The sequence below is a fragment of the Alligator mississippiensis genome, chromosome 9 (assembly GCF_030867095.1).
Source record: "Alligator mississippiensis isolate rAllMis1 chromosome 9, rAllMis1, whole genome shotgun sequence".
Classification (NCBI taxonomy): Eukaryota; Metazoa; Chordata; order Crocodylia; family Alligatoridae; genus Alligator; species Alligator mississippiensis.
The window spans coordinates 63,741,609-63,768,453 of record NC_081832.1 but is presented as its reverse complement, the minus strand read 5'-3'; the positions used below and the strand labels follow the sequence as shown (position 1 = coordinate 63,768,453).

The following is a 26,845-nucleotide window of genomic DNA, read 5'->3' as shown; positions in this document are numbered from 1 at the left end:
TTGATTGAGGAGAAAAACAGATTGCACGGTGCAATCCTTTGGGAATGTGCTTTGTAAACTGTGTATAAAATGTAGGATGTTTGTGTTATTTACAGGTAAAGAATAGGATGGGGAGTGAGGACTCCTGGTGGGAAGTCCTTACTCAGCTGAAGTCTATGGTGAAACTGCTGCTGACTTAACAAGTGCCAGGATTTCATCCTTAAGTAGTGCTGCCAATGACGCTGCGTGATGGATTCTGAGTAGGTCACTCATCTACTTTGTGACGGAGTTTCCCAGTCTGTATAATGGGTGAATCATAACCACCTTTCTCACAAGAGGAGATGTAAACATTAAACAATGGCTTCTAAGATAACTTATGCATTGCCTTTTCTAAGGACAAATTATTGTTAACTTTTTTGAAAGGCAGGTTTCTCCACTTCTCTCTTCTGTTATCACTCAGGTCCATTCTTCTTATGGGGGTTAATGTTAGATGTTTCAAGAGACAGAAAAAATAGCGCTGGGTTGTTGGCAGTAGCCGTGTTGGTCTAAGGGCACAGGCAGGCAAGGTTCTTTGGGTAGATGTGTTATCTCTTATTAGACCAACTGAGTAGTTGGAAAAAAGTTCTTGGCAAGCTTTTGGGCGCAGTCACCCTTCTTTACACAAGTAAGAATCATTCCTGCCCCAACAGGGGCTAGCTACACAATGCTCCAAAACCTCAGTGGTTAGATCACGAAGCTCCAACACGCACAGCATATTATGTTGCCCTTGTGTCACCATTTACTGGCTTGTGCCCATGCTCTTATTATCTCTGTGATAACTCAGCTGAGGAGACTTTAAACCTAGGCTGTTCATTCAACACTGCAGGAACACTGCATTGTATTATGGAGACCTTGGCTTTCAACAGCTGCTCCCTACTTTGCAGTGTGTTGCGATGAACAAAACGCCCAACTCTATTCACATGTATCTTTTTCAAATGAAACCGTCTTTGAAAGTGGTAAGATTCCCTATGGCAGGCAGCTGAGAGTGCTGTTATACTCCCACCACTATCTCTACTCACTACTTCTCAGGTCATAAACTTCTCTCTCTGTTCATCCAAGAGTTGTATTTTGCCAGTAGGTTCCCATAGGCCTGATTCATCATTGTGTGATTCCAGTTTTATACTTCATGTCAAAATGTAATGCTCAGATGAATTTGCAAACCCTCAGAAAATGGGGCCTTGCCCATTACTATCCTCAGATAAGCATAGGGCTCTAAAAATATAAAACTTCTGAGTTTCAACTTTCTACACCCCACTTGTGTCAGCATCGTTTCCAGACTAAAACACTTGTGATGTGAGGCCATTAGGACTGAGATTTAAATGACTCACTAGAACCTGAAGCATTAAAACAAAGCCTTAAAACAAAGGAGGCTTGCCAGTTTGGGTCCAGGACCAAGTTTCAAAGTATTTCGATTTCTTTCCAAACCATGCAAGGGAATCATATACTTATGACTCTGGTTTTGTCTTCCATCCATTTGAAAGCAGAAAGAAAAGCAAAAACAAGGGAGATGTTTATATTTGTTGGCCAGAGAATGAACCTAAGTTTTGGCTGAAATTGCTTTTTGTTGAGAGAAGACACTGCAGGACGGAGCCATCACAGCTGAAATGAAAAATGTTTGCAGTTGTTATTTTAAGCTAAAGCAGAGATTTGGGGAGATTTGCACATTAAGGAGAGCAGCAGAAAAGAGACAGAACAGATGAGATCCTTCTTTAAGAGTCTCAGATCTGACACATTAGCCTCTCGTCAGCTGAAAGCACTTTAGAAGTTTCTCTAGCATGTTGTTTCAGGAATCAGGTGGCTCAGGGAACTGGGAATAATATATAGATGCTTTCAACTCTAAATCACAGATTCAAATCTAATACGTCAGGAGTGGCCAAAAGACATTACAAAAATAGTTTGCGCTGCTTCTGTTGGCTTCTTTTGTCTGAAGATCATGACATCCTTTGTATATATTTTTGACATAAGTCGCACAAGACACGTGTGTGTGTGGCAGGTAAATATTTTTATCCCTTTTCATCAGTGAAGAAACTGCTGTGTAGTAGGTCAGATTTTAAAGGATTTTCACTTTCATTGAAATCAGTGAGAGTTAGGTACCTTAATACCTTTAAAAATATGACCTAATGTGCCTAAGTGCTTAGACAGATAATCAAACATACCAAATTGCAAAGGAAAGGGGCTTTATCCCTCATCAACTGCCCTGCAGTATCTGTTTCATGTGTTTGCTCCTATCGTGCAGAGTATATAAGCTAAACCATAGAAACTGAGTCCTATTTCATTCAGGAAGAAGCTGCCCTGATTAGCTTACACTTACTGTGCAGAAGGCGCAGCCACAGAAACCAGTCCTGCAGAAGAGCCAGTATGGGGTAAGTCCCCTTCACTTTTACTGTGGTATCATTTGTTTGCCTGTCCATACCCAATTGATCAGCATACGGTTACATGATGTTGAGCAGGGATCTGGGTTTTCTGTTGCCTGTGGGAAAATGTGGAAAAATGAGGATTTTCCCTTTTAAAGGAGAAAAACCTGGATTTTCCCCTTTGACACAGGAAACTCTTGCAGCCTGGCAGAGTTCCAGCCTGCAGTGAGCTGCTTAGGGCTGGGAGGGAGTTTGGGGATGGTAATCAGAGCAGGACCAGGGAGGTAAAGGGAAAAAAAATATCTGGAGCTGTGGGGCAGGGGGTGCCATGTACAAGTGCCCCTGATGGCACAGGGGTGGTCTGGGCACACCAGAGCTTGGAACATAGCCCTGATGGCACAGGGCTGGTCTGGGCTATCAGGGGCCAAGCTTTGGTGAGTCTGGACCAGCCCTGCACCACTGGGGAAGGGGCCAGACTCCAGAAAGCCCTATGCACCACCTGCGCCACACACCCACATGCAGGTCATGCTGGCAGTGGTAGGGCAGGGGAGTGCGGGTCCTGCTGGCAGTGCTAGGGCGGGGGGCGGGGGGAAATGCCCCATTCCCCAAACCCAGGGAGTCGGCCAGAGTGGTCCCAGCTGTGGCCCCAGTCCTCCCCGCACAGCCTGAGGAGAGGAGCAGCTCCTGCAGGCATGCCCCCAGCCTCCCAACACTCCACAGACCCTAGGAGCCTGCCTGCCCCGCTTCCTCTCCATATCCTACATGCTACAACTGCATGAAGCGTTAAAGCAAGTTTTGGAAATGGGCATTTAGAACTAGCTGACCTGAAACATAGGTGGTTGTAAGAATAAGAATGAATCCACTAACTGAGAAAGAGGTAGTATTTATTTACAGCTGTTTACCTCCATTTAACTCCATTCTCTGTTAATCATATAAATTAAAGGAGCCAAAGAGAAAAAAAAGCGCTATAGAAATCGCAAGTTCAGAGAAAATCTGGAGGATTCGTGTTAGAGCAGTGAGGCATGTCTTTGTGGCAGCAGTGAGTATGTCATTTTATCTCTGTGTGTCTTCATGAGAGCTAGTGGTTTTTATAGTTAAAAAAAAAAATGTTATAGGCAGTTTTAATGAAGACTGAGCCGGTCACCTCAATCTGACTGGTGGCATAACTGGTGACTCCCATTTAACCTGTAACCCCAATCTAACCAGTGACACAAGTCTAATTGGTGATCCAAGTGATTTTTTTGCAGCCTTGTTCCCATTGTGATTCGGTAGGACAGGCCAAATGATGGTTTGGTTCTGGCTCAGGTTCATGTCACAATACCAGTTCAAACCAGTTCTTAGGTTCTGATTCAATTCCAGTTCAACTCCCAGTTAGATCAGAGAGCACTGGCACAGACACCCAGGGAAGCTGTGAACTCTCCAGCACTGGAGGTGTTCAGGAAGAAGATGGTTAGTCACTGGTTGGGGATATGCCAATGCTTCTGCTGAGATTCAGCCCCGGAAGGTCCTGGCTACAGGGTCTTGCCCATCTGGCCGAGAGTTAGACCAATGCTGCGTTGAGGTCAGGAATGAATTTTCCCCTGATAAAAGGGGGATGGGGTTGCCCCTGGTGGGGGGGCAGGGTTGCCTTCCTCTGCAGCAGGGGCATGGGCTTTGCATGGGATCTTGCAGCAGCTGCTGCTGAGGGGCTGCACTGGGCAGCCTGGCAGTCCTGTGTTGCTCCCAAGCCCTCACCCCTGTGTCCCAAGAGTCCAGTATGGTTTGCTGCAATTTGCTGTAGGGTGTGCAGGGGCTGCAGGTTGGGAGTGAGGGGCACTGGCACGGCTGGGGGGCCGTGGCTTGGGAGTGAGGGGCAATGGCACGGGTAGGGGCAGGGGCAGGGTACCAGCATGTCAGGGCTGCTCAGTGCCACAAAGCAGAGGGTAATAGCTGCAGTTGGACCTGCATCCTGGTGTGTGGAGGGGAGCTGCTTCTGGGAGGGAGTGAGTGGGGATATAAGTAGGGGCTGTGGGTCAGGAGTGAGGGGTACCGGCAGGGCTGGAGGGTCTGTGGCTTGGGAATGAGGGGCACTGGCATATCAGGGCTGCTCAGTATCACAAAGCAGCTGGGGGCGGGGGGGGGCAGTCGCAGAAGAACCCATGTGCTGGTGAGTGAAGGGGGTAGGGGGAGCTCTGATTTTCCATGATAAAAAACCCAAAATCAAACACCAAAATATAGAGCTATTTACAGTTTATTTCATTATAATGATTGAAGCACTGGTAGTCTTCTAAATTGCTTTAACATTGTAAATATATCAATAAAGCATTGTGTTCATTTGATACCCATACATACATACATACATACATACATACTGGCATTTCATTTTAATCACAGAAAGATGCAGATTTGGGGGTTTTAATTAGAGAATTTTGGATTTTTTTAACAGAGAAAACCAGGATCCTTGATAATGAGTCAGTGACATGACTAGAACCCCACCCCCGGAGTTGTCACTTGCTGATTTCAGTCTTAATCACTAAACCACACTTCCTGTTCCCGGTGGAATGAGCTGATTGTCTAGTCCAGCTCTTAGAGGACAGATGTGAATATTGTAGGAATCGTTTGGGCATTTGGACCCTTGCTTGCTAGTCTCACCAGAAGGGCCAAATATTTAAAGCACTATGGAGACTCTCATGTACAAAGGTGGTCCCTTTAGAAAAGGTCAGAAGTACGACACTGTGGGAGGGCTCAGGCAATGTTGTGCCTGCTGTCCTTGCTTAGTGTATAAATTTCATCCTCAAATACTATCCCTCTGGAACTTTTCATTCTAGTTAATTCAATTACAGTCTCCCTTAGAGATTTAACAGGAGGTTGATTTTATCTTTGCGTGTCTTCATGTGAGCCAGTGGTTTTTTATAGTTTAAAAAAAATAGTTATAGGCAGTTTTAGAGAAGATTGAACCGGTCACCTTTGCTAGGGAAGGTCTGCTTGGAAAGATAGGCATGAAGTGAGAGGCAGCGGATTAGAAGACCTGGAGGCATATCTGGAGGATGTTGCAATACCAGAGCCACTGCCACTTCCAGCTCTTCCTCTGCTTCCACCTGTGAGAGGTCTGTCTAGACAGGACCACACACCTTTGAAGCTTCCACCTAGGTCCTGGTTTGGTGCTATGCAGACTGTGGCTTGCAGATTTCTTCCAGTGTCAGCCAGGTAGGGGAATGCCTGCAATATGGGAGGTGCCTTCTGGTGGTGCCCCTCAGGGAGAAGGCAAGAGAGATACAGGAGGAGGTAGCAAGGCTCTGAAGCATCCTCCGCCATGAGGACTTCATCGATTTCATGCTAGAGGAAACTTCTAGGACTGTGAAGGAAGGACTGCCAGAGGTGGTCCTAGAAAAGGAAGAGGGCATGGACTCCCTGGAAACTGGAAGCTTGTATCTTCTGGCAGCAAGAAGAAGTCATCATCCCCATGTACAGTGGTTTGCCTGGAGAACAGATATGGAGTGCTAGCAACAGAGAAGGAGAAGAGCATTCCAGTGATGGAAGAGGCCAGGCCAGGAATCCCCAAGGGGGGGAGGATCCAGACCACTGCCACAAAAAGGAAGTGATGGGTGGTGGAAGTTGGAGAATCCTTTTTGTGGGGAATGGAGGTATCCATCTCCTAGCCTGACCTATTGTCCTGCAAGATCTGCTGCATGGCTGGAGCCTGGATCCAAGGTGTCATGGAAGGGTTACTGTGACCTGTCCGGCCCTTTGGTTACTATCCTATGCTGCTCATCCATGTGGACACCAATGATAATGCCAGGGATGACCCTGAGCAGATCAAGAGTGGCTACAGGGCTCTGGGTGCAAGGGTGAAGGAGATAGGTGGTGTTCTCCTCAGTCCTTCTGATCAAAGAGAAGGGCCCTGGCAGGAGCAGACACATCCTACAGGTCAATGAATGGTTGCACAGGTGCTGTTGCCAGCAGAGATTCAGCTTCTTTGACCATGGCATGTTGTTCCAAGAAGAAGGATTGCTAGGAAGAGACAGGATCCACCTGGTGAAGAGGGGGAAAAGCATATTTGCAGACAGGCTCACTAACCTGGTGAAGAAGGCTTTAAAATAAGTTTGCCGGGGGGATGGAGAACAAAGCCCTGAGGTAAGTGGGGAAGTCGGGGACCAAGAGGAAGCACAAGAAGGAGGGGGCAACAGGGGAAGCCTTCTCATTGTTCCTGAGACAGTAGGGCAATTGGCTACTTTCCTCTGATGTCTGTACACAATGCACAGAGCCTGGAAAGCAAGCAGGAAGCATTGGAAGTCCTCATACAGTCAGGGAGCTATGACATGATTGGAGTAACAGAGACGTGGTGGGAGCTCACATGACTGGAGCACTGTCATGGATGGGTACACACTGTTCAGGAAGGACAGGCAGGGGAGAAGAGGAGGAAGAATTGTGCTGTATGTAAAGAGTGGTTTGATTGCTCAGAGCTCCACTATGAAACTGGACATGGGACTGTTGAAAGTTTCTGGATTCAGGTTAGAGGCGAGAGCAATGAGGGTGATGTTGTGGTGGGTGGGTGCTCTAGACCACCAGATCAGGAGGATGAGGTAGATGAGGCATCTGCTGGGAGACGTGGACAGCAAGGTCCCATCGCTCACGCAGGTTTCTAACCTGTGTACAGGACCTCCACCTGACACAGGAGGTGCATGGTCCCACTAGGGGGAATGCCATACTGGATCTGGTATTGGCAACAGGGGATGACATGGTAGGGGACCTCCAGATCGGTAGCCATTTGGGAGACAGTGATCACCTAATAATAGAATTCAACATAAGACGTCGAGTGGGTAAGGTAACTAGTAGGGTGAAAGTGCTAGACTTTAGGAAAGCTGATTTCAGTGCACTCAGGCGATTAGTCAAGGACGCACTGCAGAGTAGGAGTTTTGAAGGGATGGGAGCCCAAGAAGGGTGGCTGTGCCTTAAGGAAACGATCCTTCGGGCACAAAGCAAGACAATCCCCGAGCGAGGCAAAAAAGGGAAAGGGGCCAGGAGGCTTCCATGGCTGACCAGAGAAATCCAGGGCAGCCTAAGGGCCAAAAGGGGAGCACATAAAAAGTGAAAACAGGGTGAGATCACTAAAGATGAATATACCTCCTCTGCTCGTGCTTGTAGGGAGGCACTTAGGCGGGCCAAAGCTACCATGGAGCTGAGGATGGCAACCCAAGTAAAAGACAACAAGAAATTGTTTTTTAGATATATTGGGAGTAAAAGGAAGGCCCAGGGAGGAATAGGACCCCTGCTAAATGGGCAGAAACAATTGGTGACAGACAGGGGGGACAAGGCTGAACTCCTCAACGAGTTCTTTGCCTCAGTGTTCCTAAGTGAGGGGCACAACAAGTCTCTCACTGGGGTTGTAGAGAGGCAGTAGCAAGGCGCCAGACTTCCATGCGTAGATCCTGAGATGGTGCAGAGTCACTTGGAAGAACTGGATGCCTTTAAGTCGGCAGGCCCGGATGAGCTCCATCCGAGGGTGCTGAAGGCACTGGCCGACATCATTGCAGAGCCACTGGCGGGAATATTCGAACAATCGTGGTGCACGGGCCAAGTCCCGGAGGACTGGAAAAGGGCTAACGTGGTCCCCATTTTCAAAAAGGGGAGGAAGGAGGACCCGGGCAACTATAGGCCAGTCAGTCTCACCTCCATCCTTGGTAAAGTCTTTGAAAAAATTATCAAGGCTCACATTTGTGAGAGCCCGGCAGGGCAAATTATGCTGAGGGGAAACCAGCACGGGTTTGTGGCGGGCAGATCGTGCCTGACCAATCTAGTCTCTTTCTATGACCAGGTTACGAAACGCCTGGACACAGGAGGAGGGGTGGATGTCGTATACTTAGACTTCAGGAAGGCCTTTGATACGATATCCCACCCCATACTGGTGAACAAGTTAAGAGGCTGTGATATGGATGACTACACAGTCTGGTGGGTAGTGAATTGGCTAGAGGGTCGCACCCAAAGAGTCGTGGTGGATGGGTCGGTCTCGACCTGGAAGGGTGTGGGCAGTGGGGTCCCGCAGGGCTCGGTCCTTGGACCGATACTCTTTAATGTCTTCATCAGTGACTTGGACGAGGGAGTGAAGTGTACTCTGTCCAAGTTTGCAGATGACACAAAGCTATGGGGAGAAGTGGACACGCCGGAGGGCAGGGAACAGCTGCAGGCAGACCTGGATAGATTGGACAAGTGGGCAGAAAACAACAGGATGCAGTTCAACAAGGAGAAATGCAAAGTGCTGCACCTAGGGAGGAAAAATGTCCAGCACACCTACAGCCTAGGAAATGACCTGCTGGGTGGCACAGAGGTGGAAAGGGATCTTGGAGTCCTAGTGGACTCCAAGATGAACACGAGTCGGCAGTGTGACGAAGCCATCAGAAAAGCCAATGGCACTTTATCGTGCATCAGCAGATGCATGACCAATAGGTCCAGGGAGGTGATACTTCCCCTCTATCAGGCGCTGGTCAGACCGCAGTTGGAGTACTGCGTGCAATTCTGGGCGCCACACTTCAAGAAGGATGCAGATAACCTGGAGAGGGTCCAGAGAAGGGCAACTCGTATGGTCAAGGGCCTGCAGACCAAGCCCTACGAGGAGAGACTAGAGAAACTGGACCTTTTCAGCCTCTGCAAGAGAAGGTTGAGAGGCGACCTTGTGGCTGCCTTTAAGTTCATCACGGGGGCACAGAAGGGAATTGGTGAGGATTTATTCACCAAGGTGCCCCCGGGGGTTACAAGAAACAATGGCCACAAGCTAGCAGAGAGCAGATTTAGATTGGACATTAGGAAGAACTTCTTCACAGTTCGAGTGGCCAAGGTCTGGAACGGGCTCCCAAGGGAGGTGGTGCTCTCCCCTACCCTGGGGGTCTTCAAGAGGAGGTTAGATGAGTATCTAGCTGGGGTCATCTAGACCCAGCACTCTTTCCTGCTTATGCAGGGGGTCGGACTCGATGATCTATTGAGGTCCCTTCCGACCCTAACATCTATGAGGCTTTCTTCAGACAACTAGCTGAAGTTTCCAGATCACAGGCCCTGGTTCTCATGAGGGACATCAATCACCCTGACATCTGCTGGGAGAGCAATACAGCAGTGCACAGAAAATCCCGGAAGTTTTTGGAGAGAGTTGGGGACAACTTCCTGGTGCAAGTGTTGGAGAGACGAATTGGGGGGCATGCTGTTCTTGACCTGCTGCTCACAAACAGGGAAGAATTGGTGGGGATGTAGATGGCAACTTGGGCAGCAGTGACCATGAGATGATTGAGTTCAGGATCCTGAGGAAAGGGAGGATGGAGAGCAGCAGAGTATGGTGCCAGGACTTTAGAAAAGCAGACTTTGACTCTCTCAGGGAACTGATGGGTAGGATCTCCTGGGAGGCCAAAAAGGGGAGTCCAGGAAAGTTGTCTGTATTTTAAAGAAGCCTTGCTGAGGATGTAGGAACAAAACATCCTTGTGTGCTGGAAGACTATCAAATATGGCAAGCGACCAGGTAGGCTTAACAGAGAACTCTTCAGTGAGCTTAAACACAAAAGGAAGCTGACAAGAAGTGGAAGACTGGACAAACAACTAGGTAGGAGTATAAGAGCATTGCTTGGGCATGCAGGGATGAAGTCAGCAATTGGAATTGCAGCTAGCAAGGAATGTGAAGGGTAACAAGAAGGGTTTCTACAAGTATGATAGTAACAAGAAGAAGGAAAGGGAAAGTGTGGGTCCTTTACTGAATGGGGGACACAACCTCGTGACAGATGATGAGGAAAATGCTGACACACTCAATGCCTTCTTCACCTCAGTCTTCACAGGCAAGGTCAGCTCCCAAACTACTGCGCCTGGCAGCACAGGTTGGGGAGGAGGTGAGCAGCCCTCAGTGATGAAAACAGGTTAGGGACTATTTAGAAAAGCTGGATGTGTACAAGCCCATGGGGCTGGATGCATCCAAGAGTGCTGAGGGAGCTAGTTCATGTGATTGCAGAGCCACTGGCAATTATCTTTGAAAACTCATGGCAGTCAGGGGAGGTCCTGGATGATTAGAAAAGGGCAAATATAGTATCCATGTTTAAAGAAGGGAAGAAGGAGGATCAGAGAACTACAGACCAGTCAACCTCACCTCAGTTATTGGAAAAATCATGGGGCAGGTCCTCAAGGAATCCATTTCTAAGCACTTGGTGGAGAAGATGATTAGGAGCAGTCAGCATGGATTCACCAAGGACAAGTCATGCCTGACCAACCTGATTACTTTCTATTATGAAATGACTGGTTCTGCGGATGCGGGTCAACCAGTAGCTGTGGTGTACCTTGATTTTAGCAAGTCTTTTGATACAGTCTCCCACAGCATTCTAGCAGGCAAGCTAAGGAAGTGTGGGCTGGATAAATGGACTGTAAGGTGGATAGAAAACTGGTTGGAGCATTGGGCTCAGAGGGTAGTAATCAATGGCTTGAAGTCTAGTTGGCCACCAGTATCAAGTGGAGTGCCCTGGGGTCGGTCCTGGAGCAGGTTTTGTTCAATATTTTCATCAGTGACCTGGAAGATGGCACAGAGTGCACCCTTAGCAAGTCTGAAGATGATATCAAGCTGTGGGGAGTAGTAGATATGCTGGAGGGTAGGGCTAGGATTCAGAGTGACCTAGACAAATTGGAGGATTGGGCCAAAAGAAATCTCATGAGTTTCAACAAGGACATGTGAAAAATCCTGCACAGAACAATCCCATGTACTGGTACAGGCTGGGGACTGACTGGCTGGGCATCAGCTCTGCTAAAGGGACCTGGGGGTTACAGTGAACAATAAGCTGAAGATGAGCCAACAGTTTGCTCTTGTTGCCATAGAAGGATAACAGCATACTGAACTGCATTAATAGGAGTCTTGCCAGCAGATTAAGGGAAGTGATTATTCTGCTCTTTTCTGCACAGTGAGGCCACATCTGGAGTCCTGTGTCCAGTTTTGGGGCCCCCACTACAGAAAAGATGTGGATAAGCTGGACAGAATACAGCGGAGAGCAATGGAAATGGTTCAGGGACTGGGGCACATGACTTTTGAGGAGAGGCTGAGGGTGTCCCAGCCACCTGCGGAGGGTTCGGGATTGAGAGTATGGTCGGGGGTAGAAAGGTAAGAAAGGTTTATTGACTTAACAAAAACACAACTACATGTAGTAACAAGACAAACAATAACAGACAAAAGCAATTCGCGTTGGCAACTTATCTGCAGTCCCCTCTGATGCCTGATACACAGCAAGCTTCTCTTTCCACAAAGTTCAGCGAAGTCAGGCATCCCTGAACAACACTGTCCGAAGGGGTACCGGGAAGGACCCTGGAATGCAGTCCTTGGGCTCCTCGAGGTCCACGGGCCCAGTGATCCAGGCAACAGCTAACTAGTCCTTTTTACAGAGGTGTATCTTCCTTCTGAATGGTTTCCAGATATTCCAGCTAATTTAAAGCTTCTGAATGATACTGATAACGAATGACCACTCAGATTCCTTTTACTTCAACTGTCCTTAGACTGACCAATAGCAGTATAAGCCTTGCATTCCTTTGATAAGGTAATTTTAACTACACCACAAGGCCTTACTACTTCAAGGCTTTGCTAAATTTACTAGGCCTTACTTTATACAAGGCCTCACTACATCTTAAACTTTAATTAGGCTTTTAGCAACAACATACAGCTTAATATCTAAACAAATATAGAAAAACACTTGGTCTAATCTTCATAGGGCCTTCAGCAAGCACCTGTATCACACAGACATAATTTCAGCTGTCACAGAGGGAACTGGGCTTATTTAGTCTGGAGAAGAGAAGACTGAGAGGGGATTTAATAGCAGCCTTCAACTACCTGAAGGGTGAAACATTTGTTTTGATTTTGTTTTCAGGATAGAGGGAGAACTAAAGCAGAAGTATTGGATTTAATCGGATCAGACAGCAATAAATTTCTCTGCATATTATCATTTCCAAATGGTTTCTTAGCAAGGCTTTCCTTCCACAGCCTGCTTTTCTTTTGATGAAGGCATGGTAGAAGGGGATACTGGCAGCACTAATGGGGTTGAATCTCAAAATACATTGCTCTGAGCCTTACTACTTGGTTTCACTGCCATTCTGCTTCTTTGCTACCTACTGTCAGGAAAAGATATCATAAGAATGAAATCTTGATAGGAGAGTGGCAGCTTCAGCTCTGCTGCTTTTGGAGTGAGATTTTGATCAATCTTATTTCATTTTACTTGGTAAAAGAGCCTGAATTAATGAAGCAAGAGTCTGTTCTCCCTTTCTCTAGTGTAAATCTAGACTAATTCCATCCATTGGGGTTATTTCTTTCCAAGGGGTTGTTCTAGACTTAGATGTGTGAAGGTGAGGTCAAAATCTGGCCCAGTAGAGATATGGTAGTGTAAAAGTGAGCCAGGAATCTAAAACTACAGAAACAGTCACAGGCTCCTAATTATGTCAGCAAATGAAAGCTGTCTGACTTCATCAGTCAAGCAAGGCAGCTAGGCTTTGGGAAGCAGTGAGAAAGGAGACAAGGGAGAAAAGAATGAGCTCAAGGTATCTGGGCCTCATGGGAGCTCTCTGGGTATTACACCACTCAATACGGGAACAAAAGCATGAAAGGCAAAGTAAGCAGCAAAAACAGAGCCCCCCTGCTTGATCCAGTTACAACAAGCAGTACGCCTATGTTGTCTGTCCTCGCCACATTAGTGTTAATGTTCTTGGTCAGTCTGCATTCATTTTCCACTGCCTTTTTCCTTTGACTTGCTCGCTGGAACATTTGTCAAAACATAAATGATCAGTGTGCCCCCTTCAGCAGAGACATTCAAATTAGGCCAAAGACAACCATACCCCTGTACTACCTGCCAAATGGGTACTGGAAGGGAGTGAACTGTCATCCATCCAGCCTGCGAAGTCTTGACTGCCGAATCCCATAGTCTGAGCACACCCTGCCCAGAATCTTTTTCGTTCTCGTGGAAGGACGCTGTTACTCAATTTCTTCTATTCCCCACCAAAGCCCTGTCGCAAGACCAGATTTCCATCTCAGCTGCATTTGACTAGCAGGCACCATTGAATTGAATACTGTTATTATTCCAGTTTTCCTCTAGGTTAATTGAATTCAGTTTCTAGTCCACAATATGCAGGGGAGCAGGTGGAAAAGCAGGCTATGCCAGCTTTCTGCCACCCAGGGGAATCCCATATGCCAGGGAAATCCTCATTCGCCTGTTCCAGCTGCTGTATATAGTGACTGAAGACCTATCCCTTTGTGTTTGATAAGAACATCCATACAATGAATCATGAAAAAAGCAGGATAGAGTCATACTCCTAAAATCCCATATTAATGTTTCCACCAGCTTTTCTCTTTGAAGCCAAAAAGGGGTGCAGTTGTATTTTTGTCTGTGTGTCTATTTGCTCTCTACCAGTCTGTTCAGCTGAGTTGTCAGTCATTTGTTTTTGTGATTGCAGTTTCCACTTGAGGATCACTAAGAAAATATCCAGTGTTTTATCTTGAAGCCTTCCTTGCACGTGTTGGAGTAGGATGAGAGAGCATATGCCACATGCTAGAACCAGACACACTCTGTGTGTGTTCTCCTCTCCACCCAAGCAAGCTGGTGTGCTTTGTGGCTGCTGGATTCACCATTTTTTACACATCAGTATAAAATAAGTGAAACGTTCTCTCACACCAGACTGATAACATTATACCCAGGTGTAAACACTGCACAAAATGTAAGGAAGTGGTGAATCAGGCGGTCTGTGACATTAGGCACGGTCATTTTGGTTTGTATAAGGCGTGCTGTACTTCTGCAGTATCAAAATGTTCTCCTACCATAGAACAACATGCATGCTTTCTTATGAAGCTACATGACTCATTCCCTCCTTCCTCTCAAACTGAAGGGAATCTTCATAGATTTTTGCTAAATTCTGTCATCACATCTGCTTTTATCCCTAAACCAATGGATTACAAGTATAACATCAATTGCAGACTATAGCGCAGGGAAAGAAACCAGCTCATCAAGCCACAAACCTGGCCCACATAATAATGGATTGTGAGGAACACCACAACATTCCATCATGCTGAGTACCGCTGCCCTATGCATTCTCATGTGTATGGGATCTAGAAAAAAAAAGAGACAAGCCCTATCTGGTGGAGTTTGAATCCAGACCCAAAACTAAGGGGTTCTGAATTAGGGTTTTGGCCCGTTATGGACTTCTTGCAGGCTGCTGGATATGAGACTTTCAAAATATAAGAGTTGCTTTGAGATATTTTGGGTCTAGGATTTGGGATGTTCTCAACTCCTGATATAAAAGTTGGTAGATTTGACTTTCCTCCAGAAGACCCACAGTTATCTACATCCTTGAATGCCTCTATGAGTTTGGAATGGATCCGCACCCCAGATGCAGCTCTGGCACATCCTTATTTACAGTGTGGTCTTATATCCTATGAGACACACTGGGTGCATCTACGTGAGATGCTTACTGCACATTGGCCTAATAACACTGCACAGTATAGCGTCATAGCACAAACTGTGTTAATAGCCTGCTGTGCAGTGTTATTAGGTGAATGTGCAGTAAGCGTCACTAATTAACTGGGGTGTAGGTTGTAGCCGTGGTGGTCTCAGGACATACGCAGACAAGGTTCTTTGGGTGAATATATCTTTTATTAGACCAACTTAAATAGTTGAAAATCTTTTTTATAGCAAGTTTTCAGGTTTAAAAACCCTTCAGTGCTAAGGTGCAGCAACTTTAGGTACTGTGCATTTAGTTTACTACCTCCTTAATAAAGGACTAACTAAATGCATAGTATCTAAGGCACATTAATGAATGTGTAGATGTGCCTACTGTTCTCTAAAATTCACAATTCATGAACAAAATACCCCTATGATTCTGAAGCCCTGGCTGATAAATGCAGATCCACATGCAGCTAAAATTCTTCTTACTTCCATATTTGACCAGTTGTTGCAGGCCCTTCCCTGTAGTCAGCAGGGACAGATACAGGCATACCAGCCCTGAAGTCCTTACTCATATGAAAATCCATTAACTTGTGTTTCAAATTTGTCTGGCCACGAGCTGAGTAAAAGTTTCAAGAACCTAGATATACAAATCCTCAGAGATAATGCACAGCTGATTTCTTTTTAATTGGGGCTTACTGTCTGATTATGTTTTTCTTTCCACTATTTCTTGGTGTGAGTGCTTGTGAGGATGCTCTCACAGGTCTTAGAGCTATATAACTATATCCAGTGATTAAAGTGTTCAAATCCTTTATCCAATTCTAGGACAGCTCCCCTGCCAGGCAGGGGATGCTACGGTGAACTTAGGACATTGTCATGAACTATATTCAGAATGCAGGAGAATGCAGAACAGACGCTTGCTTTTGTGCCAAGCTAGAATGTCTGAATTCTTTTTCACAGCCTGTATCAATCAAGCAACTGCAGCAATTCCAGCCTATTAACCTTGGACTTAAAGAGGAATTTTTGAGAGCCAGCTACTTTAAGGTTCCCTGCCTCATATACACAGGAATCCAAGCTATCTAACTATTGTAGGTAGTTGTTATTTTAATATAAATATTTGGTGCATATTGCCATTCCTAAGAGCTTAATCAAAATGTCCCAAAGGCTTCTTATCTCCTGCACTAAATCTCCATTCCCCAAAGTTATAAAGAAAGCATAACAGCGATGCTCTCCAGCTATGTCTAAAAACAACACTGTTGTCTGAAAGAGCGTGTTGGTTCTGGATGAGAAGATTTAGAAGGAAATCTTTCTGAACTTTAGTCTTGGAACTCATAATTTCTCAGGGGCCTATGAATGTTATCTCACATAAGCAACCATTTTTTGGTCTGTTTGAAACGCCTGTAGGATTGTATCAAGACCGTGTTCAGTGATTATGCCTTTTTTCTATATTTCCTATTGTTCATGGCTGCAACTTATTTGTATCCAGAACTTTGCACTGTAATATTTTACACTTCAGTTGTGTTATCCATCTGAGGAACTCATAGCACTTTGCATTCTTCTCCTGATTAGGAAAGGTGGTCTAAGAGGTCCAATTAGTTCTGCAGTGCCCCAGCAACAAATAGGCCTCCAGACGTAGAGGTGGTAGCTGTGTACAGCTAGATTAGAGGGGTGGGGACAAGGGAGTCCATTGCAAACCAAAAAGATATTGGGAATGGGAATCTGGTGAGGGCACCATGGGGATGTACTGATTCAGACAGTTGTAAGAAACTAGTCTCAATCCTGAAAATGTTCTAGGCTGTGTTTAAACCTCTAAGTAATCTTACTGCCATCCATGAGAGTCCATGCTTTAAATGATGCTTATGTGAGTACTGCAGGAGATTTAAAAGATTTAAATAATCAATGGCACCTTTAGCCAAGAGGTGTCTACAAACAGATTCTTAAATGTCTGTTTAGACCCCTACATAAATATGGCCTGAGTCTCTTAGGCGCTGAATACCCGCAGGCATGCTGATTTCAGTGGGAGTGGTGTGCATATGTTTCAGTACTCCTGAAAAATCCAACTTTATTTAGGTATTTTAATGGGATTTTATGTGCCTAGCTTTAGGTGTCCAAGCTGGAAAAAGCTGACTATCAGTTTTATATTTTTGCAGCATCAGTGGGACCTCCCAGTGTCATATGCTCCCTCATCCTACTTCAACATGTGCAAGGGAGGCTTCAAGATAAAATACTGAATATATTTTTGCAGCATCAGTGGGACCTTGAAGGGTGGTGCTTTCTGCTTTCAGACCTTCTGTATATCTCTTCAAAGGTTATTCTCAAGCCTCTTTATGCTCCCGCAGAGCATTGCAAGCCATCAGTATCGTGGCTTTTTTGCATGCATTTTGCTTAGTGTAAATACTTTTGAAGTTCTGTGCTAATCTAAGACTGAAAGGCTCGTGGAAACAAAACCCACCCATTTCTGGCATGGGCCTCCCAGCACATCACCTAATTAGGGATATTATAAACAAATAAAAGTAGATGGAGCCTTATCATATGGTCATTACTGAGTGATTTTGCTCTTTATTTATTCGAGAAATAGATTGCTCAGACATGAGCCAACAAAGGCATTAGGAAGTCATGAGCAGATGTGCAGCTTGGTGAGATTTGCAAGTCTTGCAAAACCAAAGCCAATAACCGCTGCATGTGGTATTGCCATTGACATCAATGAGACTGTTCATATACCTAAGTAAACTGGGGGTCAATAAAGGAAATAACTAATTTTTTGACATGATACGCACGCTTCAAAAAAGTTTCATATAAACCTCAGATTCTTTCAACTAGTAAATAAGCTATTGTAATGTGACTATAACATGTGTAACAGCAGGAGAAACTGGGGCGCAGTCTTCAGTGCTGTGTTGATGGTTCATTTGGACTACAGAAACATCCAGGGGTTAGGGGGCAAGGGAAAAAAGAGGAGGAAGCTTGAGGCTGGAGTAAGCGGAAGAGACAGCAGTGTGCACAGAGAACCTGGCCAGCCCACGCATAGGAGTGACAGTGCAGCTGGAGATCTCACTGGCTCAGTTAGCCAGGACTGTGGGCTGAAGGAGCTGGACTCAGAGTTGGAGGCAGCTGCAGACTGATGTTTGAGAGCTCTTGGGACTAAAGGCTTGTTTGGGGACACTTCATGGACATTAAAATGAGGTGGAAATTAAGGTGCTGAGTGTGTTACCACAGTGTTAATGCTTCCTTACCTTTTTACCTGTTCCCTCCCTTTGGCTTGTGACCCCAACCCCTATGATTTTCTATATGAAAGTGGGAACTCCCCCTTGCTTCTCGTACCAGTTTCTGGGGCTGCAGGGTTGGCACACTATGGGGCTCATATTGGTGCCCCCTTTAGTGCTGTATTGTATATCCGGCAGAGGGGAGACCTTGAAAATTCAGGCACCGTTACAGGATTCCTAGAAGATCACTTTTGGATGGGTAAAGGATAGTTCAGAGTGTGTTGTAAAGGCTTAAAATAAATCAGAAAACCACAAAATAATCACTGAAACAGTGAGTGAAACTGGTGGTTTTAATGTCTCCGAACAGAAGAAAACCTAGAGATATTACAGCTCCATTCCACCACCCCATCCAAAAAAAATAAATCAGCAAAAAATCCTTCAAAACCCAGAGAAGAACTTTGGTGATGTTGTAATCCAAGTGTCTGGTTCAGGCCTTTTACTGTGGGAAAGATATAAATTAGCTGGCATGCAGTGTATGTCTGCTGCACCATTGGTTCAACACGGCTGCCTACAAAAGCTTATGCTTCTCTGAACCCATTAGTCTCTAAGGTGCCACCTTGTCCTGGCTTCTTTCATGCTTAGGATTAGATTTGTATTCAGTTACTCCAATGGACGCCAGGAAGGGTAAGTCCATTGATTTAAATACTGTTGCAGCTCATCTAGAAAGTTCAGAATCTGCTCTAACATCAATATTATTTGTTTTGTAAACCCACTGAATACACCATCAGTAAAAATTATGTAGCTTTGTGATGCAGGTGACATCAGACATGGTATAAATTAGGTCTTGTGTACGCAGGGATTTTAGCCACTTATGCCAATATAGTTACAGAGGTACATATACTCATTTGTGAGTGTGTTCATGTGAGGGTTGATACTGGTATAATTAAACTGGTTTAAATTCTTAGACTATACTGCAATGTAGACCATGTAGACAATACTTTATTTCACTGTTTAAGTTTCTTCCTTCCTTCAGCTTCATTGCACCTGAAAAATCAGTGCACAAAGACAATTTGAATGGTCTCATCCACATCTCATGGAAGAAGCTATTTGTTTTGTGAAAGAAAACTCCTCTTCCATCTGGAGAGGGTGGATTATTAAGATTATGAACAGGGTGCTCTCAGAGGTTAACAAGACTGTTTGTGGCAGTTGCTGTGGTGACCATGAAACGCAAACCCGGGAGCAGAGAACAGTCAGCTGTGTCTCTGGACTTAATAATATGATTTTGTGTAAGACATCAAAAAAGAATGCAGTAACTCAGCAACTCTGTTTTGTGGGTCCAAAGGAAACCAGATGAAGCAAGGCAATCATTTTTGCAGCCACATAGATTTCTTCTGCAAGTCACCTTGTTTTGTTGTACAGAGCTCTTAGAGTACTTTGAGTATCAAACACTGGCAAATGCACGTATATGCTTGTGGATTTAATGTTCATGCTGGGTGCAAGAGCTCCGGGTAGGTTCCAGTCCTCAGAATTAATACAGCATAGGCACTTGTAGAGTAAGCTTCCTCTGCACGGTATCCCAGCAATGTACTTTACCCTTAACATCTCAAGGCTGCCTATAGGCCAGGGATACGTGCATTATTCATTCAGTCCCTGGCTGTCAGGTGCAACAATTGATGATTACTTCTTAAATTGATGCTAGTCCATTGGGCAGTGGCCAGAATCTACCAAACCCACCTCATATTCAATAGAGCTTGCTAAATGCTGCTCATTTTTTATTATAAATATTTATTCCTACGTTTAAGACATTTGTTTGGATTTTATTCCTGCTCATTTTGTGTTTCCCTAAATATTCAGGAGAACAAACTTTACCAGTGTAGATATTCAGTGAATTATAAACCTATCTGCTCAAATACAAAAAAACCCCAACTATAGTTTAGAGCTGATATTGGTGTGAATTTTTAGCTGCACACTGTTTAATGCAACCCTCTGATACACGCTGTGAACTTTGTGCTGTTGTTGGTTCATTGATATATTTTCAATCATAAAACGGAAATAAATCCATGAAACATATGTAGGTAACCTACATGTCACACAAATTGTGGTTTTCAAATATTTATAATGAACGGTTGATGAATGATCTTCCAACCAAGAGATATTTGCTGGAGAAAGTCATGGTAATTTTGAATAATGAAGACATCTGTGTTTGGAAAGCTTATTAACTGTAACAGTAATAAAATGTGTCAACCAAACTATTATTTATAAATTATTTTTCTACCCTTAGTGAGCATGGATCAAGTGATAACAACATTATATTACTCCTGAAAAAGGTGTAAGGCTTGAACTGTTGATCGGAGGTAAAACAATAGATGTTGATCAGAGGAAAAAAAATAGATGTCTCTAGAATCTTTTGGGTACTTGTAAATTTAAAAGGGAAATTTCTCTGAGTATTTAAGGTTCCATGAAGGAAATGTCTCTGATTATTCATTTAGAATTTGACCTCTTTCTTTTCCTGGTTAACTGGTTGTATTGGAAATGTAAGTATAGCCATATGGCTGGATATAAGCCCTGATTACATCATTTTATGAAGCCAGAATCCAGTGTGCTGAGCTTTGTTGAAACAGTCAAAGGAGATGGAAAAGCAATTTCAACTTCCCCTGCAGGAGTGGTCTAGCTCAGTGTTTCTCAGTTGGTGCGTGGAGACCCAAAAGTGGGTTGAAAGAATATATGAAAGAGTCGCAAGCAAGTCCCAGAAAAATGTGCGAAAGAGCAGGCTTCCCCATGCAGGCTGGCAGCCTTCCAGCCTGCAAGAGGCTGCCTGGGACAATTGGAGGCTGCAGGCATCTGCACATGTGGCAGCAGCCCTAGCTGCTGGATGCAGATAAGTGCATGGGGAATGGGGGTTGGAGGTCCAGAGGACTGTCCGGAGGGCTGGTGTGTGTGTGTGTGTGGAGGGGTGGGGGATAGTCCTTTGCAGAGGGGAGCTGCATGCCTGGGCCAGCGGTACACGGCTAATGCCCATACATGCAGGGGCCCACACTTGCTGCTCAGGGGTGGGATGGGGGCAGCTGGGGACCCCCTCTGGCAGGGCTGGAGGGGTGGGGGCAGCGGACTGTAGGTTGGGAGTGAGGGGCCCCAGCATGGCCCATGGGGCGTGGATCAAGACAAGACATCAATCTTAGCAAATGGGTCCTGGTACGAAAAAAGTTGAGATGCACTGGTCTAGTTCATGGCTCACACAGTAAGTGTTGAAGGTTGCTGAGGAATTTGCTGATTTGCAGGGTCCTTGGGAAAAACTTTGTTTGATTCTGGTAAAGCCCTTAAATACGATCTTACTTGCCTCCCTGGGGAGAATCTCTGAGGATAGCTACATGGTAAGAAAACACTGCCTGTCTTTTTTGTTTCCCCAGGAAGAAATAAATCCCTGTTGATTAGAAGAGATGCAGTTTACATATGTATGTGTGAGCACCTGTGCATGTAATCACATACACAGTAACACCAGTCAGCAGAGGTGAAGTGAGTGTAATTCAGAAACAGGGATTCATGGATAAGAAGTACCTGTGGATTATAACTATCTGGATTATTTTGAGTGCAAATGTTTTATACCTTCCATGGGAGGTTCTGCAACTCAGACTAACTAATTATATGCCTAAATACAACTCTAAGTGCCTAACATTAAGCACCCAAGTGTGAAAATGATAGCCCAAATCTGCTCCAATGCCTTGCCACCAACTGGCAGATACACACAGGCCACTTTGCATGAACAATAAAAGCCTTATGAGAAGCTGAAATCCTGTGAGCCTGAGCATGAGCAGGCCCGGAGATAAAATGCTTTCAATGTGCACAACAGATGGGGGCTTTAGAGTGAGGAGCTGATAATCTGTGGATTAAAGACTCCCTAATTACACAATGACACTTCAAAACCATGCCAGCCCCTGTTGTTTCAGTGATGTACCACCTTCCGAGTGGAAGATCCTAAGGATCCAGCACTCCTTTAATGCCCGCTGACATGCTTCAGTGCTGCTACAGTGTCTGTGTGGCATTAATCTACAGATCTGGGACTCCCTGCATCCATACCAGGGTGGCTGTGTGTCATGCTTCCAGGAAGAAGTCCATGTCTATGTGAAGACCAAGTTGCACCTCAATGGAAGAACTAAAATTGAAATCTTGTCTTCTCTACCACGAGACCTCAAACCTGTTGCCAGCTTGTGCCAACTAATGTCTGGATCATGAAATTGGACTCAGTGTCAAGTAATGGATTCATAAAGCTAATAATTTAAATATTTTCACTGAACTTTTAATGGCATCAAAACACTATTCAGTTTAGAACTGCTAGGAAATATCTACAGTGAGTCTGTTAACTGACGCCTATAATATATGTTTCCCTGTATCCTAATATGCATTTTAAATACCAATTAATCAATCTACCAGCTTATCTATTTAACTATGTTCTCATCACCAGTAATAATAACAGTGATTATAATTTTGAAGTGGAAAATAGAAATTTTTAAAGAAACCTTCAAAAATTGGGTATGAACTGTTTTTCTGCATTTTTCCAACTATCTCTACCAGTAATACTTTACTTTGATGATCATCTCTCTCTTTGAATCAGCTACTGAACGCAGGTAACTGGGGGGAGCTTTACAGTTTCCTAAAGTCCTGAATGCCGATACTTTTCTGTAAGTCACCCATCTGAGACCTTCAGTGACGTGCACAGCATCTTCCTGCCCATTATGTTCCTAGCTGGAAATGAGGATCTAGCATGTGTTTTTGAAAATGGAGACTGACACTGCTCAATTGAACATTAGGCTTAAACACGTGGACAAAGGGTCATGTGAAACCTACTCCTGGAAGTGAGGGCATGATGTCTAGGATGTCTTTAGCCCCATCTAGGACTGGAAGTGAAGTCTCTGAGTTGCTTCTATCATGGCTGAACACAATGTCGCATAAGGGTTATGGGTCCTACCTCCTCTCTTTCATAGTGTCCTCTTTCTTTCCCACTTTTTCATGTGGCAGTCAATCTTTCCATTTGAGAGAGACGCAAGCTTGAACATAAGCTGCCTACCAAGGCCAGGAAGCACATTTCTTCTCAGTGGCATGGGGCTCTCCCAGCCCAGTCCTGATGTACCGCAAATGGCCCATTGCCAATCCTTAGGGCTTTTATTGTGTTTAGATAAATGTCCAAACAATGGAAAACTACTGCTGTCCAAATTGGCTGGCAAAGTGGCATAGAGAAACCTTTTAATATGCAGACAGAATGATATTTCCTTTTACACAAGCTCTTTGTGCCCAAGACAGACACAGACAGACACTGATGACTCAGTCCTTCACTCAACAGACCCTGTTTAATTGCAGTAGCCTGGGTAAGACCTGAGTCATGTAGGAATACTGCACGCTTCCTACATGTTTCTTTGTCTTCAAAACTTGCTGTAGCAGAACTAGCCTCAGAAATGAATGGTTGCTTGTATGAGGCTCACCTGGACATCCCTCAGTGGCTAGATCTATCTGGGTAGAAGATAAAGAATTTGACTCTGACTCCACATCTGAATTTCAGATTTGTTCTTATTCTTTGCAAAAACACACTTTTGGATCTGATCAGCTCCTGCTTTCAAAAATACAAAATTAGTATCTAAAACCAAAGCTGGGGCTCAGACCAATCTTCAGAATCTGATTTAGACTTGGGCACATACACGTGCTCTGGGAGTGGAGGGGGAGGGAGAGGTGCACTTTAATTAGAGTGGCTCCAAGAGTCGCTCTGATTAAAGCGCCTGGAGTGTCTTGTGTATCAGCATCCCCATGCTTAAAAATGGTGGTAGGAACACTTTAACTAAAGCTCATCGAATGAGCTTTTAAGTGCAGGGACACTGATACACAAGACGCTGGAGTCTGCTGGAGCGCAGTAACTACCAGGCTCCAGTAGACTTGATCAATCGAGTCTGCTCTGATGCTCCATAATTACAGCGCATCAGAGCAACCTCGCTGCTTGTGTATAGGCACCCTATGTTTCTGGTTTGATATCACCACCAGTACTTCAATAGAAGTACTCTTGCTTGACACTGGTGAAAACATCAACATCAGGAGCTAAGTCAAAATACTGCCCACTTTCCTTACTCTGAAATACAGTCTGATGAAGTCTGCCCCATAATTTCTGGTTTTACAATACCAATCAAGGATGCAATGAATTAGATTGATCCTGTATGTTGATAGCTGTCAGAACAGATGCACAGCCCAGCCCCTGGATTGAGTGGTAGCGTGGCTGTTCCTTCCCACTCGAAATGTTGGCATGGAAGCTGCCTTTTCCAGGAAGAAACTGCTAAGTTCTTCTGTGTGGGCCATACTACTATGCTAATATGATGGCAGACAGCTTGCTGACAGCCTTTGGGGAGGAATGCGTCTTGCTGTAAGTCTTCAGAATCAATGGCAAGGCTCCAGAGCTGGCGCTTTTTATCAGTCTAGTGCACGGCTGGTATTTTAAGTGAACAAGTCTGGCAAGGCGGAACAGTCCCTTATCATCAGGGCAGTTTCTCTCCCTCATGTTGATGTATGAGGCAGTATTTCTGGGCAGTCAGAGGTCCTGATCCCTCTCTTCTGTTTGCATATTTAGATGCTTTTAAATAGATTTAGTGCTTTGGAAAAGGCCCACATCTGTAGCCCCAGGGGCTGAGATTCTTTTTGTTTCAAAAGATGCATGTATTATGAACAAGAGCAGTGCAAGTTCTGCTGTTCCTCTTTTAGTCTGCTCCCATTATACCACCAAACAATTTCTACTGTGACCTGCGGTGGCAAATTGGGGGGGTTACAGGCAATTTATTTTCCATGTATATTCAGTTCTTGGCCTACTTACCAAAACTGTTGTAAGATGACAATGATCATGATGAGCCTTCCTTTAAATGGATGCCTGTCTACTTGGAGCTGGAGAGAGGGAGGACACTGTATACCATTAAATTACTTTTGGTCCCATGGTCCTCTCACTTTAGAGTAAACAGGAATAACTCAGTGGAGTTATCTCAGTGTAAAATTGGTGTAAAATCATAATCTGGCCCCTTAGCTCCTCATTGCAGTCCAGTGCACAGCAATGCTCAAGGTCTTTACATTTGTTACACGGAAATGGCTTCAACAGACATTGATAGAGCAGTGCTGCTGTGCAAATAAAATAGTGCAAAGTATTTCAGCCCTTAACAAGCCGGAAGGCAGAAACGTCCTACCTAATTTAGATGGCCCATCCAGCCAAATTGAAACTGGATAGTAATCCATCCCACTCAGTGTCCATTCCTGAATAATCAATAATAGATGCTTTGGAAGAGGGTTAAAATATCCCTATGTTGACCCCAAACCCATGTTGCTCTGATGGTCTGAGCAGCTTTCTTGCAGCCTAAACCTGTAGATGGGCAGCTTATACCCATTTGTTTTTGGGCCACCGCTATTCTTCAGCTTAAATAGCTCTTCCTCTCCCTCTCCACCTGACATGGAGGTTTTTATAGCCAGAAATTAGATTCCCCCTCTCAGCCTTCCTATTGGTAAACTAAACAAGTGATGCTTGTTTCACAGCCCCTAGATTGCCTTACGTGCACAACGTTTCCCTTTGATTCGACTGTAACTCTGTTGCCTTTTCATGTCAAGGGCCCTTTTGGTTTGGTAAAATAACCAAGGGCAAGTAAGAGTGTGTGTGGCAGGACCTCTTTGCTTATTCCTTATTTTAAGAGGGCTTTGTACGTGGGCTTGGGTACCTTTGAACACTTAGGAAGTATGGATCTGAATCCATATATGAACGTGTAGCCTATAATGTATTGTATTATCTTAGTCTGGCAGAAAGCTGCCATTTCACTTTCCAGATCCAGATCCCAGTGGATCACAGAGAAGAATAATGAATGGCTCTTTAAAGTAAACGAGGCATCCTCAGACTGGGCTATAAAACATGCTTCGTTTAGGGTTGCAATGGACTTCAGCATGAAAGATTGTAAAAGACACCACCCAGCTACTACTTTGAACTTCAAAAATGTGCTTTCCATTTGTCCTCTAAGACTGTCATTGGCAGCTCCCTTCTACAAGGTCTCTATTGTGGTCCACAGTGCCTCTACTGTTTGTGCTTTCCTTCTGCCTATGGGCTTATGGGCTTCCCCAGAAAGGCAAAATAATATTTTGTCTCTCTGACAACAACTGCAATAAAAGCATTGCTGTGCTGCCGCCCTGAGTAGGAGCATGAAGGCACTGATTCTTCTCTGCAGAATGAAACACTCAGCAAAAGTGTGACAGGCCCAATGTGTTTTCATGAGCATAGGAAGGCCGGGAAGTGTCAGGAGAATGCCACACCCAAGGATTTTGTGGGAGGAAAAGCATTTCTTGCCATGTATGAACTGTCCACTGCATGTTTGAAGTGGAGGACTGTCAGATCAGCATTTCCGAGCCTCTGTGTTGGTAGAAGGACTTACTTATGACACGAGTCATGCAAGGACTCAACACATCCACCACCTCCCATGCAGGCTTCAGCCGAGTAAAACAGCCTTCAGAAGGGAGACCTTTTATTCTGTACCGTTGTCCATTTCTAAGATCATAAAGCTTCACAATACACTTGATAGATGGGAAACTCAGGCATGGAAAAATGAAGTAACGTGCCCCAGATCAAAGAAAGAATCAGTGGTGGAGCAAGGAATATGAACCCAGGTTTCCAGATTGACAGCCCAGTGCTTTGCTTTGGGCAGGCACATTAAAAAAATATATTGTCCCAGTTAACCTGCAGCCTCTTTGCCAATATTTGTGTTGGAATGAAATAAAAGCTTTTTGTGTCTGTTCCCCCTCTACTTGGGTTTGGATCAAAATCACTACAAGGTATCTGTAACTTGCCAGTGCTTTGCTGTGCAGATTGGTGGGCAGT

At 44.8% G+C, this 26,845-nt stretch overlaps 1 long non-coding RNA gene across 1 annotated transcript; it reads left to right on the top strand.

Annotated features, from left to right (window-relative positions):
- The first annotated feature begins 996 nt into the window (after window positions 1-996).
- Window positions 997-26,771, top strand: LOC109280957 (uncharacterized). Its single transcript, XR_009464401.1, has 2 exons — window positions 997-2,381; window positions 21,384-26,771. It is a non-coding gene; the product is annotated as an uncharacterized LOC109280957 (long non-coding RNA).
- The last annotated feature ends 74 nt before the right edge of the window (window positions 26,772-26,845 follow it).